Consider the following 14,467-nt stretch of genomic DNA (forward strand, 5'->3'; position numbering starts at 1 on the left):
CGAATAAATTGAAAATCCCGTAAAGTGGTAAAAGTAGTTCAAAGATTAGATAAAGAAAAGTCTGAAACTTTATAAAAAACAAAGATATTGATTCCCAAAGTCTTAGGAATATTACTTTGCTAATTTTCAAGGAGAGAAATTATTTCATGTTTCTCAAGATAAAAAGGAGAGTAGTTATCTCCAGGATTTTATTTAAAGGGAAAGATGAAGCTAATTTAATTATTTCTGACTGAGAATTTTATAACGTATTAATACCTTGGTATTTGACGATATTGTTGTAGAGTGGTTGCTACGCACAGGAGTTCTCCCTTATGAATAATGTGAAGGGTAAATTATATAAGTGCGACGTAAAAGAAATATTATTTAAAAATGCAGACAAGCACACTGCAATTACCTGGTTGTACGTAATTTGGTTATGGTTTTGAATTGGAAAGATATTTATAAGGTATTATCGAGCACGACAGCCCGTTTTCTAATTATTTATTTTATTTTATTTTTTATTTTATTTATTTTCTTAAAACAGTTGCATAGCATTTTCCTTGTAGATCTTTAGATAGTCAGATGCGTTTCTAATATCATCAATATCATATTGCGGTAGCTACACTAGCCGGTCAAACTGTAAATAGTATTTGTGACAGTTCTGTAGTGCACAATTTCTTCGTAGTTGTATGTAGTGTGGGCTGTATCGAGAGAATTTCAATGTCCAGGCACAAGTGTCTGCGTTGTGATCTGGACAGACGATATTTCCAATACAGAAGTTTACGTCCGCTGGTTATCTTAGGCGTCAGTTCACCTGTGAAGACGAGTGACGTAAAAAAAAATCTGAGGTCATCAGTCCCCTAGACGTAGAACTACTTAAACCTAACTAACCTAAGGACATCACACACATCCATGCACGAGGGAGGATTCGAACCTGCGACCGTAGCAACAGTGCGTTTCCGGACTGAAGCACCTAGAACCACTCGGCCACTGCGGCTGGCGACAGAGCTAACGTAGTAGATTCTTGTGATGAGCTTCTTTAGTACAGCTGAGCGAAACTAAAGTGTTGATTTCTGCTGTGTGAAGTTTCTTTCCCCTTACGTTTCTCTGTGTCTGCGTAGTGTCTAATCGTTCTGTTATTTCCACGAGGGTGGTCGTGTCGGTAGGGTGGCACAGCACTCGGTGGTGCAAGTCCTCAGACGGTGGGGACAAGGGCGAGGTAGGAATGTAACGCTTAACACTGAGACAATAAAACACTGTCATAAGAAACTGGTGGCGCGAAAGATTCAGGTCGATCTGGAAGACCCTCAACATCCAGATCGGAAACAGTGTCAATGCTATTCAGCACACCTTTGAACTGCGCCCTACAAAGCCAACAAGTCAGGCTGCTAGGGAAACGGGACTGTCACGTCACACTGTAGTGACCGATTTAAAAGGTTAGCTATTTTTTCGACTATGGAAGCGACATTACTTACAACAAATGTTCGATGAGAACTGCGGCAGGAGAATGGAATTTTGCGGGATTATGCTTGGTCGCGGAGATGATTTTCCCTATCTGTACGACATTATCCTGTGATCTGATGAAGTGTTCTTTTGCGCTGGAGGGTTTGTGAAGCTTCACAATTCTCTATAATGGTTGAATTTGGATCCAAATGTAACGGCTGAAAAAAATGCAATCAAGACCAAAGATAACCGTCTGATGTGGGATGACATCAAGCCCAATCGTTGGCCCATATGTGCTACGTGACACCATGAATGATGGACGATACTTGGATATGCTTCGAATGTACGTATGGCCTCTGATTATAGAACTGGAAAATAGAAGGGAAGTGCTGTTCAGACAAGATAGAGCTCCTCCCCACTACACAGTTCCAGTGACAGAATGACTTGACGACATTTACTCTCGCAGATGGATTGGCCCACAGGGGCAGACAGAAAGGCCTGAACACAGCCTCGCTCTAACCCCATGCGATTTCTTCCTTTGGAGTTGGGCTGACGAACAAGTGTACAAGTTAAAACCAAAGGACATTAACAGCCCGGAACAAAATATCCGTGATATGTTTGCAAATGTCGCACTTGAAATGCTAAGAAAATGCGTGGACTCGGTTCCTAAAAGGTTAAATGTTTGTTTGGAAAATGCGGCTTCATGCGTTGAAATGTAATTTAATAACGAAATGGTACCCCCCTAGTAAGGTATCGGATGGAAATAATTCTACGATAAGTTGTATGTTTTTTGAAATAGTTACTTTACAATGATTCTGTACGTAGATCTAGGGACTGGTGCTTTAGCGGTAAAGTGCGTGCCTAGAAACGGTTGGCCCTCGGATCTTTTAGTCCTAGTTTTAACGTAGCCTTCACCTCTCAATAATGTGAGGAGCCGTCGGAAACAACACGTAGTTCGGCTGCTGTTGCCGGCTTGCTAGCTGGGGTAGGTTAGGGACACGCAAGTCGACGAAGTGTCGTCCAGTAGTAAGAATTGCACCGGGACCTGGAGCCACACACTAATTATGTTTGTATGCAACCCTCCGAGCGGGAGTCCCACTCGCACTTGTCCGGTTTTATTTACACGCGTAGCTCCGCAGGATCAAATTCGGCAGTCAGTAAAATAAAATATACACGAATTCTAGGCAGATGAGGGCAACGGCCTTGCCACAGTGGATACACCGATTCCCTTGAGGCCACCGAAGTTAAGCGCTGTTGGGCGTCGCCGGCATTTGGGTGACTATCCAGCCGCCATGCGAAGTTGCCATTTTTCGGGGTTTACTCAGCCTCGTGAAGCCAATTGAGGAGCTACTCGACCGAATAGTAACGGCTTCGGTCAAGAATACCAACATAACGACTGGGAGAGCGGTGTGCTGAGCCCACGCCCCTCCTATCTGCATCCTCCTCTGAGGATGACACGGCGGTCGGATGGTCCCGGTAGGCCACTCGTGGCCTGACGATGGAGTGCTAGGCAGATGACTAACTGCTGAATATACAAGAAATTATGAAATATATTTTTCGCCGCGCAGCTACTGTTGGCAGCGCGCTCGGGCCATTAGGGTTAGGTGGGTGAGGCGGGGAGGGGGAGACCCTCCCCTCCCCCCCCCCACCCCACAAAGCTCAGTCTTTTCCGAGAACTTATAGCATTAGAATCTTTGAATAAGTGCACCTCTGTTTTGCAGCCTTATCACGAGACACGATGATCGATTCCGTCAAACACCGTTAGGTGCTCAAGTTTTGCACAGAGCTCTACAAAAAGCCTTCTGGGACTCACGCAATGTTAAAGCAAGCCTAGAACCGAAGACAATGTGAAAAATGTTCGTGAATTGTTGAATTCTGACCACCAACAGAGTGTTCGGGTTTCAGCTGACAGTCTGAACATTCCAAAAAGTTACGTGTTCACCACTGTTACGGAGGAGTTGCACATGAGGAAGGTGTGCGCCAAGTTGGTGCCGAAAATTCAGTCGCTCGATCAAAAGACCAGTCGAGTGCTGATCGCGAGTGAATTGTTGAACTGTGCTGACATTGAATCGGATTACTTGAACAATGATATTACTGGTGACGGGACATGGACTTTCTCGTACGAACCAGGAACGAAGCGCCAAAGTTCGGAATGGGGCACCTCAACGTCCCCAAAACCCAAGGAGGCAAGGACGAGCAAATCAAAGGTGAAAACGATGCTGATTGACAATAAGGGTGCGAAGCATAAGGACCTCAAAGACAGAACGTTAATGCTCTTCACTACGTTGACGTCCTGGAAAGATTAAGGAAAAGGGTCCTCCGAGGGCGAAAAGACGACGCTGCAAACTGTGTAAGTAGGCTGTTTAGGTTTTTTTATTGGTAACGCCACCTCTGTACGAAAATCACTGGCTGTGCTGTGTGCAGCCTGTGGCTGCTTTGCATTGTTGTAATACTCGCCATTGTAGTGTTAGGCAGCTGGCTGTGAACAGCGCGTAGCGTTGTGCAGTTGGAGGTGAGCCGCCAGCAGTGGTGGATGTGGGGAGAGAGATGGCGGAGTTTTGTAATTTGCCATTAACTGCTATATATATGATGATATCAAGGTAAATACAATGTTTGTTTTCTATTAATATCTTTCATTTGCTAACTACCTCTATCAGTAGTTAGTGCCTTCCATAGTTTGAATCTTTTATTTAGCTGGCAGTAGTGGCGCTCGCTGTATTGCAGTAGCTTGAGCAGCGAAGATTTTTGTGAGGTAAGTGATTTGTGAAAAGTACAGGTTAATGTTAGTCAGGGCCATTCTCTTGTAGAGATTATTGAAAGTCAGATTGCTTTGCGCTAAAAATATTGTGCGTCAGTTTAAGCACAGTCGTGTAAAATTTTTCCAAGGGGACGTTTCATATGGCGACCCTGCCAGGATACCTCACTGGAATCTTCTGATTTTTTCTTGTAGTTTGTGTAATTAGTGTAGATTTTGTTTATTGCTAGTGCGTAATTGTAGAGAGAATCTCCTTTGTAGTTGCAGTCTTTCATTGTTGTACAGTAAAACAGTTGTGGCATGCATGTAGATTTGCACCAAGTATTTCGCAGCTGCAATTAACTAGATATTATTTTCAGTGTTATGTTAATGTGTTCTCTTATTTTTGCTCTTCAAATTGTGCTTTTCTGTGTTATCGTGTGAAATATTGTGACAATAATGGCGTGTGAAAAACGTAACACTAGGCTCCAAAGCAAACTGAGAAATAATAGTGACGACGAGCGTAGCTTGCCAGCACCACTGTGTAATGAATTAACAGACGTTCAAAGTAGTAATTTGGTAACTGTGCATAGGGAAATGGAGCGGGCTGCAAACAATGGCGTAGGCAGTGAAACAATTAGTGAGCAGGGAAGCATTATCGATCGATCGGTCGGCAATAGCTCGGCTCAGGAATCCGAAATGACACGACACGATCTCGCAAATACTGTAGATTCAGGTTTTGGATCCTCACTGTTTTCTCAAATAAGTCAAGACACATTTTCTGCTTGTCAAAATGTGAATGTTTCCGGTGCAAATTCACTGCCGAAAAGCACTGAGGAACATGTTCCAGACACCAGTGCATTGTTATTACAATTAATACAACAAATGGGACAAACACAACAAAAGCTTCAAAAGTTAGACACAATGGAACAATACCAGAGACGAACACAGCAAAAGCTTGAAAAATTAGACACAATGGAACAATACCAGAGACAAACACAGCAACAGTTAGACACAATGGAACAAAATCTTCAAAAGTTAGACACAGTGGAACAAAATCTTAAAAAGTTAGACACCACACTTGAACAAACACGTGAAGATTTAACTACTGAGTTACATAACATTGAATCGAAATGTCAAAAAGTCTGTAATGACGTAAAAACTCAAATTTGTGAGCATTTTCAACCTATTTTTTCGCGTCATGAAAATGCATTACAGAATCACGATGCAGCCATAAAAGAACTGCAAACCATTGTTCATGAAAATCATGAGACCTTGTGGGCTAAAATTGACTCAGTTGCATCTACCGATTCGGTTACGCAACTTGCAAAAACTCAGGAAAACTTGAAGGACATAGTAGATTCGATTTCAACACAAATGGACACTCTGAAACTTGGTTCAGAAAAACACACTGAGGAAATGTGTTCACTATCGGAGAAAGTAGCCGAACTTTCGGATCAGGTCACTAACTTATCTACAAAGGTAGATGATGATCTGAATGACACAAGACCTGTAGCCTTCACTGACACAGAAGAGTATGAACAAATAAGAAAATTCAAACAAAATCAAAATCAAATCAATACACAGTACAAAAGAGAAATCCTGGAAGTACAAGATCATTTGGCACAAGTAATACAAGAATTACATATTTCAGAGGACACTCGCGCTCCAGTACGGGAAGAGGGACATAGAAATATGGAACAGACACAAAATAACAACACAGGACACTTCGGAAATTATGAAAGAAATTGGCAAGGTACACCGAATTTTGAGATGGAACGGCCGACACGACCTAACAATGACCGATATGCGACTCGCCGACATGATGATTTTGACTATAAGCTGTTCATTACTACACGTAAATTCAAAACATTTAAGAATTCTGGCAACGACATTCATCCACAAGCATGGCTCCATCAATTCTCTCATTGTTTTCCTCCCAACTGGTCGTTAGAACACAGATTAGAATTTATGTGTGGCTACTTAGAGAATGAACCAGCTGTAAGAATGCGATCGGTCATTCACGATTGCCACAGTGAAGGAGAATTTTACCATGCCTTCCTCTCAGCATATTGGTCTCAAGCCACACAAGACCGAGTAAAACATGGCATCATAATGATGAAACATTTCGAACAATCTGAATTCTCCAGTCTTGTGAAATATTTTGAAGACATGTTGCACAAGAATCAGTACCTGTCAAACCCATACAGCCCCTCAGAACTCATCCGCATTTGCTTAATCAAATTACCTGAACATTTACGACATATTATTTTTGCAGGACGTTGCAAAGACGACATTGAAGCTTTTCAGGGACTCTTACAAGAACTGGAAATTGACACTGACATTCGCGTGACGTGAAAACAGGAACACAACAATTACAGGTCACATCCGTCACAATTCCACGATGAAAGAAATAATAACCAGACACTACAAGGCTATTCTTAGAACACATATCGTGACCAAAACAGACACCACCCTTACGACAACCGCTGGCAGAATAATAGATACAGAGGAAGATCGCATTTCCGTAGTAATGAATATGACAGAGATAACCATAGAAACAGACAATATGGTAACCAGAACTATTATTATCAAGGGAGACAGAATAATTTCAGACGCGACAGTTCAGCGCGCAGTTACGATTCAGGGAGAAATTCTCCACCACGTGACGGAAAAGGAAGAAACTACGGAACCTACCGACATGACGACAGACGATATATTCGTAACGACAGACCTGAATTGCATCAGAACTGGCGGGATTTAAACAGGGCAGGGCCCTCTCGGCAAGGCGAATTTGTAGAAGCTAGGTCTCCTAATCCCAATAACGGCGCGCGCCAACAAAGAGACAGACAATGACTCGCGCCGCAGGCACCCACGTGCGCCGGCTGGCTCAGAAAAAAATAACATAGAAGCTAACCTTGAGAAAAATTCCAGTATCCTTTACCGACGTATACTGCATGATAATTGCGTTCAAGCTGAAACTCTGAGTACTTTGAAGAGTAAAAGATTGTACCACATTTCAAATGTAAAACCGTTTATTGAAAGATAATCTGATTTTTAACTTTGTCTTTGCCATAAAACTTTTCAATTGACGCTACTAGTAAGCTTTGTCAGACTTAGAATCTGTTAACATACAACAATGTTTGAAGTTAAGTATCCAATCAAGAGCCAAGAGAACTTATTTAAACAGAAATTACGAATGCATTGTTATTGTGAACAGACGACACAGTGTTATTGTGTGTGTGCTTCTTGCTTGTTTGTTGCACGATTACGACTATAAGGCTCACATACTTAGAACATTTACCAGTACTGTTAATGAGATTTTAATACAGTATTTTGGTTCACTTGAAAATACATTCTGGATTTAAAGTACTTTCTGTGAGATACCAGATGACACAGTGGTTAGTTTATGTGACAGCTACACGATTTTTATCACGGCGCTACTAATGAGTGACAGTTTACAACGTTGCTGTTGCAGTGTTTCTGTTTTATATCTGCACAGTTTTTCTGTATTGTTCTGGAAAGTAAAACATGTTTTAGTAGTAACTTTTGTGGTATAGCAACAATGAGACAGCCTTTTTCGTGGCACAACAATACGTTACTGTACAGTACTTTCTTCATCACGCCAATAAGCGTAATAACTACGATATCTATACACAAAGCATTTCACTTTTGTTTATCAGGAGGTAAGTACATTGACTTCTGCAGAACTTAGCTTTCGGAGGACGATAACTACGACACTTCCACAGAATTATCTTACAGCAAGACGCACATTTAGCGCTACAGGACACGCATTTGAGAGATTAATTTTGTACTTATGCCATTTATTCTTCAAGATTTTTGAATTACAAAGAAAGTTTTCCATGATACATTTCATTCCATTGCTGTAATCTGTAACACCTGAGGGTATAATTACTTTAATCCTCAGGGGGGTACACGCTTACTTTGTGTACCATGTGTGTGGCAACCACAAGGAACCCTAGCTAATATGGTATTTGCTTATACAACTTTACACATCGGTACCATATTTCTCTAACACAAAATTACATAGCTATCTGATCATTTAACTGAGAGATAAACTTTTTTACTACATCAGTGACAGATGTTTACGTAATTACACAGTTGGATAACTTCACACTTAGCCGGCCGAAGTGGTCGTGCGGTTAAAGGCGCTGCAGTCTGGAACCGCGAGACCGCTACGGTCGCAGGTTCGAATCCTGCCTCAGGCATGGATGTTTGTGATGTCCTTAGGTTAGTTAGGTTTAACTAGTTCTAAGTTCTAGGGGACTAATGACCTCAGCAGTTGAGTCCCATAGTGCTCAGAGCCATTTGAACCATTTTGAAGTTCACACTTATGAAATTGTATTTTGTCTGTACTTTGTGAACTGTTCATATTTTTTCGGAACCATTGTGATACTATGAGAGCTTTGAACGATGTATTTGATATGAGATCATGATTTTTAAAGTACGTTTGAGGTAGATGACACTATTGAAATGAGCAGAGAATTTTTTTTAGGTTTTAAAATATTCAGGAAGCTACGACGATTTTGAGATTTGGCTGAGGTTTTATGATGTTATGATGATGATGTGTATTACGCTGTTGCGGTATGTTTATGATAAAGAAGCTGATGCTATATGAGGAATTTGATTATGCTATGTATCTTATGATGAAGTATTGAAGAAGCGTCGACGAATTTGTATATGTATAATAAGGTAAGGAGTAATGAATAGTGGTTAGGGACCCTTGACTTGTGAAGAAGTATGTTGGAAACCAAGAATCATACTTTAAGAGTTATGAAATGTGTGTAAATGCGTGACTGTATCACAATGCTGACGAATATTTTTTTTGGACACTTATTTATAGGATTTTGTTTCTACAGATTTGCAACGCTAATTCTTGACCTGTGAAATATTTTTATATGAGACTGCCACTGTAGCGGAAACTGCTGTCGTAAATATTTCCGTACGAAAGTTAAGTGACCACCTGCACGTAATGCATCGCGGCCACCTGTGACAGCCACCTGGAGAAACAGCCATTAGGTGGAAAAAAAAAGAGGCCATTAACCTCGCTATTGACGTTGCTTTGTAGAAAGCATCGCAAATACGACACGCTAATTACTTGGAAACATATTCTACTTTCTGATATTTACTGAAATGCCTAATGAAATGACAAGAAATAGTTTGTCTACACACCTGATTATGACTACTGTCTTTCTAGATGAGAGATTTTTTTACTAACTTATGAAATGTCACATGACTATTGAATGATATTTTTATGCTTTGCCTTTCATAGTTGCTTCTTTCATTTGATATCTAGTTTCTAGCTGTGTTGCAGCATGGGTTATATATATATATATATATATATATATATATATATATATATATATATATATATATATATATATTTCATTTGCTAATGTGAACACTTTCTGTCAACAGATCTATTAAATAATTATTTTATGACCCACATTCTTCGAAAAAGGAGCTCTTGGAATGGAAAGAACAATAAGAAGGGACTAATAACAGGAACTGCATACATAATTTTCTTTTCAACTACTTGGTAATTTTTTTTCCGTAGAGTAAGTTTTTGTGATGCATCACTCTAGTGTTAAGATGTGACGTAAGTTTTAAACATGGCCATTTTTACTGTAATATTTTTTCTGCTTGAGCTATGTCATGTTTAGGTATAAGTTGCTGCTGTTTGCCAGGCATAGTGTTATTGAATTTGACTTCGTATTATTCTGTTAAGCCAGTTTTAATAATGATTTATTTTTATTGTTTGCTGCACATTGCCTTAGATTAGTTGTAATATTACAATTGCTTTGCTAATTTCTTAATGCTGCTTGCTTCGCAAATCTGCGTTTTTTTTCATTGCTGTTTATATTAATTGTTTTATGTGATGCTGCATTGCCTCGTCCCTTGGTATATATATCTGAGCTCAGTAGATTTAAGTTAGCTTAAGAGGGGGTAGACTATATAAGAAACTAGCTATGATGGATTTGAAGAAATGCTTTAAGAAGCTATAAGAAAATGGTTTGGCCAAAATAGTGTTTTGAAAGAGGATATGAACCAAAAAAGTAGGGTTTAGGGACAAAAGGTTTACGTAGGATTTTCTTGGCAATAAATGATGAGGTAAGATAATGGAAAATAAATAATGAGGTAAGAAATATGTGAACACATAAATACAGAAAGCATGCTTGGGTAGGATTTTTTTGGTGGAAACAAATGTTGAAATAAGACGAAAGATCTATGGAATGAAGTTTTAGGTTGGACTGCAGTACCAAATGTTACACTGAAAACAAACCCTGCCCTTTCCTCTTGTGTTATTCTGCTATGTGTTTGTGTACTCTTGTATATTTGTGTTTTTCTTGTCTTTATGTGTTTCGCTGATATGAGTTACGTTCTAGAATTTTTCTAATACTATGTTATTTACTTTGTAAAGATGTTTAGACATTATTTATCTGTTCTGTTTTGTTGCTCATATGTGAAGTTGATGTTTCAAAAATTATTCTGATCTTTTATGTATGTACTCATGTCATAATTCCTGTAACACTCATGTATATATTTTTATTCTTTTGTAAAGCCTGTATTACTACAAATGTTATCTGTATTGTTATGTTCTTTAATGATGTATTTTGTACCTTTGTAATTGTATTCTTATGTTATAAAACTGTAATTGACAGCAGTTCATCCAACTAAGTAACTTGTAAGTTCCATTTCACTGCACACGTTTCTGTTGGTCATACTATATGGACAATATGTGACACGTAGGGACTGTTAGTGTTTGCACGTGTGTTAATAATTCAGCAAGGGACTGGATAACAGCATTGCTGGTTCTAAGGACAATTCCAAAAACTTTGTGTGTGCACAAGTGGTGGTTATGCACTTGCTATATTCTCCGCAAGACTCTTCGATGGTGATTGTGCACCTGCACAGTCGCAACAGATGGCTGCTGGCCGTCTCTACAAGGACTACAGTGGGTCTGCACCTCTGGTGGCCCACCAATACCATTATTTCTACAAGGACTGCATTGGGTCTGCACCTCTGGTGGCCCACCAATACCGTAATCTCTACCAGGACTACAGTGGGTCTGCTCTGTGATGACCTACGTACCAATATTCTTCAAAACTTCGACTGACTCTGTGGTGGGTTTGCTCTGTTGTGGCCCATTACCTGTCAGCATGTCAAGAGTCAGCACTGTCTTTCCATTGGAAGGACAACACTACTTCTTCAAGACTGCATGGAAATCCACTACGTCTGTGTGCATTGTCTTTTACTGCTCAGACTTTGAGAAAAGAAACGACAGTTTTACGATGAACGATTAGGACTGTCTTTATGGACTGTGAGAAAATTTTAGCTTTTGACCAACATTGTATCAATAAGTGTGTGCATTTGATTTCTTTGTTATTGTAATTATGAAAATTTTTTTCAAATCTGTATTGGCCACTGCCCAAACCAATTTGTAAAAATTTTTGTGGGGAGCATGGGGGCTATGTAAGTAGGCTGTTTAGGTTTTTTTATTGGTAACGCCACCTCTGTACGAAAATCACTGGCTGTGCTGTGTGCAGCCTGTGGCTGCTTTGCATTGTTGTAATACTCGCCATTGTAGTGTTAGGCAGCTGGCTGTGAACAGCGCGTAGCGTTGCGCAGTTGGAGGTGAGCCGCCAGCAGTGGTGGATGTGGGGAGAGAGATGGCGGAGTTTTGTAATTTGTCATGAACTGCTATATATATGATGATATCAAGGTAAATACAATGTTTGTTCTCTATTAATATCTTTCATTTGCTAACTAACTCTATCAGTAGTTAGTGCCTTCCATAGTTTGAATCTTTTATTTAGCTGGCAGTAGTGGCGCTCGCTGTATTGCAGTAGCTTGAGCAGCGAAGATTTTTGTGAGGTAAGTGATTTGTGAAAAGTACAGGTTAATGTTAGTCAGGGCCATTCTCTTGTAGAGATTATTGAAAGTCAGATTGCGTTGCGCTAAAAATATTGTGCGTCAGTTTAAGCACAGTCGTGTAAAATTTTTCTAAAGGGACGTTTCAACTGGCGGCTGCATCTCGACAACGCGCCCAGCCACATGTCTGCGCATTTGCGAGAACCTGGCCAAACACCACGTGGAAACGCTGCCGCAACCGGCCTACAGGTCCTACCTCTCTCTGCCGGACTTCTTCCTGTTCGCCAGGATTAAAACCGTGCTCAAAGGACTCCGTTTCGAGATCACTGACGACATACAAAAGGCTGTGACAACGCTTTTATACAAGGTTCCCAACGAGGCCTTCTAGCTTGCTTACCAATCATGAGCGAAACGCTGGAAAAAAATGTGTAGTTGCTAACGGTAACTACTTAAGAATTTCAAAAGTTTGTACATAAATCGCAAATAAATATTAAGAAACATATATTTCATGAATTTTTGGACACACTTTGTGTATTAGCATAATGAACGATATAACACAAGAATTTGTTCAAATTTTGTCCAGTAATTCGAGCGATAAGGAGATTCTACAGATTACACTTTAGAAGCGCTTGAATTACTGCTGAGATTTTTAAATTCTTGTGGTAACTTACCGAAAGTGGATGCAACAGAATTTTTTGCGCCATTCTGCGCTAGAGTCAAGGAGGTGCGATCCTAATGCAGACTGGATTTCTGCTTAGTGATAACTGAGTGACAGCGGCTGATACTTGGGAATAAGATCGTACTGTTAACAACAAACAGCAGAATCTACATGACCACTCTGCAATTCAGACCTAAGTGGCTTGCATAGCGTTCAACGAACCACCTTCAGTCTCCAGAATGAGATTTTCACTCTGCAGCGGAGTGTGCGCTGATATGAAACTTCCTGGCAGATTAAAACTGTGTGCCCGACCGAGACTCGAACTCGGGACCTTTGCCTTTCACGGGCAAGTGCTCTACCAACTGAGCCACCGAACCACGACTCACGCCCGGTACTCACAGCTTTACTTCTGCCAGTACCTCGTCTCCTACCTTCCAAACTTTACAGAAGCTCTCCTGCGAACCTTGCAGAACTAGCACTCCTGAAAGAAAGGATATTGCGGAGACATGGCTTAGCCACAGCCTGGGGGAAGTAAAGCTGTGAGTACCGGGCGTGAGTCGTGCTTCGGTAGCTCAGTTGGTAGAGCACTTGCCCGCGAAAGGCAAAGGTCCCGAGTTCGAGTCTCGGTCGGGCACACAGTTTTAATCTGCCAGGAAGTTTCATATCAGCGCACACTCCGCTGCAGAGTGAAAATCTCATTCTGGAAACATCCCCCAGGCTGTGGCTAAGCCATGTCTCCGCAATATCCTTTCTTTCAGGAGTGCTAGTTCTGCAAGGTTCGCAGGAGAGCTTCTGTAAAGTTTGGAAGGTAGGAGACGAGGTACTGGCAGAAGTAAAGCTGTGAGTACCGGGCGTGAGTCGTGCTTCGGTAGCTCAGTTGGTAGAGCACTTGCCCGCGAAAGGCAAAGGTCCCGAGTTCGAGTCTCGGTCGGGCACACAGTTTTAATCTGCCAGGAAGTTTCATATCAGCGCACACTCCGCTGCAGAGTGAAAATCTCATTCTGGAAACATTCCCCAGGCTGTGGCTAAGCCATGTCTCCGCAATATCCTTTCTTTCAGGAGTGCTAGTTCTGCAAGGTTCGCAGGAGAGCTTCTGTAAAGTTTGGAAGGTAGGAGACGAGGTACTGGCAGAAGTAAAGCTGTGAGTACCGGGCGTGAGTCGTGCTTCGGTAGCTCAGTTGGTAGAGCACTTGCCCGCGAAAGGCAAAGGTCCCGAGTTCGAGTCTCGGTCGGGCACACAGTTTTAATCTGCCAGGAAGTTTCACCTTCAGTCTGTTTCTCTACCGTTGCACTACCGAACAGCGTGAGGGTAAACCGAACTCTTAAATCTTTGTGTGCGCGCTCTGATTTCTCTTATTTTATTACGATGATCACATTTCCCTGTGAAGGTGGGTGTCAACAAAATAATTTCGCATTCTGAGGAGCTAGAATGTATTTGAAATTTCGTGAAAAGATCTCGCCGTCATGAAAAAATCTTTGTTTTAATGATTGCCACGCCAACTCGCTTATCATATCCCTGAATCTCTCTCCCCTATTCGCTATAATATGAAACGAGATGCCTTTCTTCGAACTTCTTCGATTTACTCTGTCAAATACCATCTGGTAAGAGTCCCATACCGCACAGCAATACTCCGTTAGGGGACGGACAAGCGTAGTTAAGGTAGTCGCTTTAATGGATCTATGAATCTTCAGAGTGTCTTGCCACTGAAACACGGTCTTTGGTTCCCGAAATTTAACTCATTTCTTTTAGTACTCTTGTG

At 41.1% G+C, this 14,467-nt stretch overlaps 1 non-coding gene across 1 annotated transcript; it reads right to left on the reverse strand.

Moving 5' to 3' along the window:
• Positions 1-13,009: 13,009 nt before the first annotated feature.
• Trnas-uga (transfer RNA serine (anticodon UGA)) lies at positions 13,010-13,084 on the reverse strand. The gene has a single exon. It is a non-coding gene; the product is annotated as a tRNA-Ser (tRNA).
• Between the last annotated feature and the right edge of the window lie 1,383 nt (positions 13,085-14,467).

This window comes from Schistocerca nitens, chromosome 7 (genome assembly GCF_023898315.1).
Source record: "Schistocerca nitens isolate TAMUIC-IGC-003100 chromosome 7, iqSchNite1.1, whole genome shotgun sequence".
Lineage (NCBI taxonomy): Eukaryota > Metazoa > Arthropoda > Insecta > Orthoptera > Acrididae > Schistocerca > Schistocerca nitens.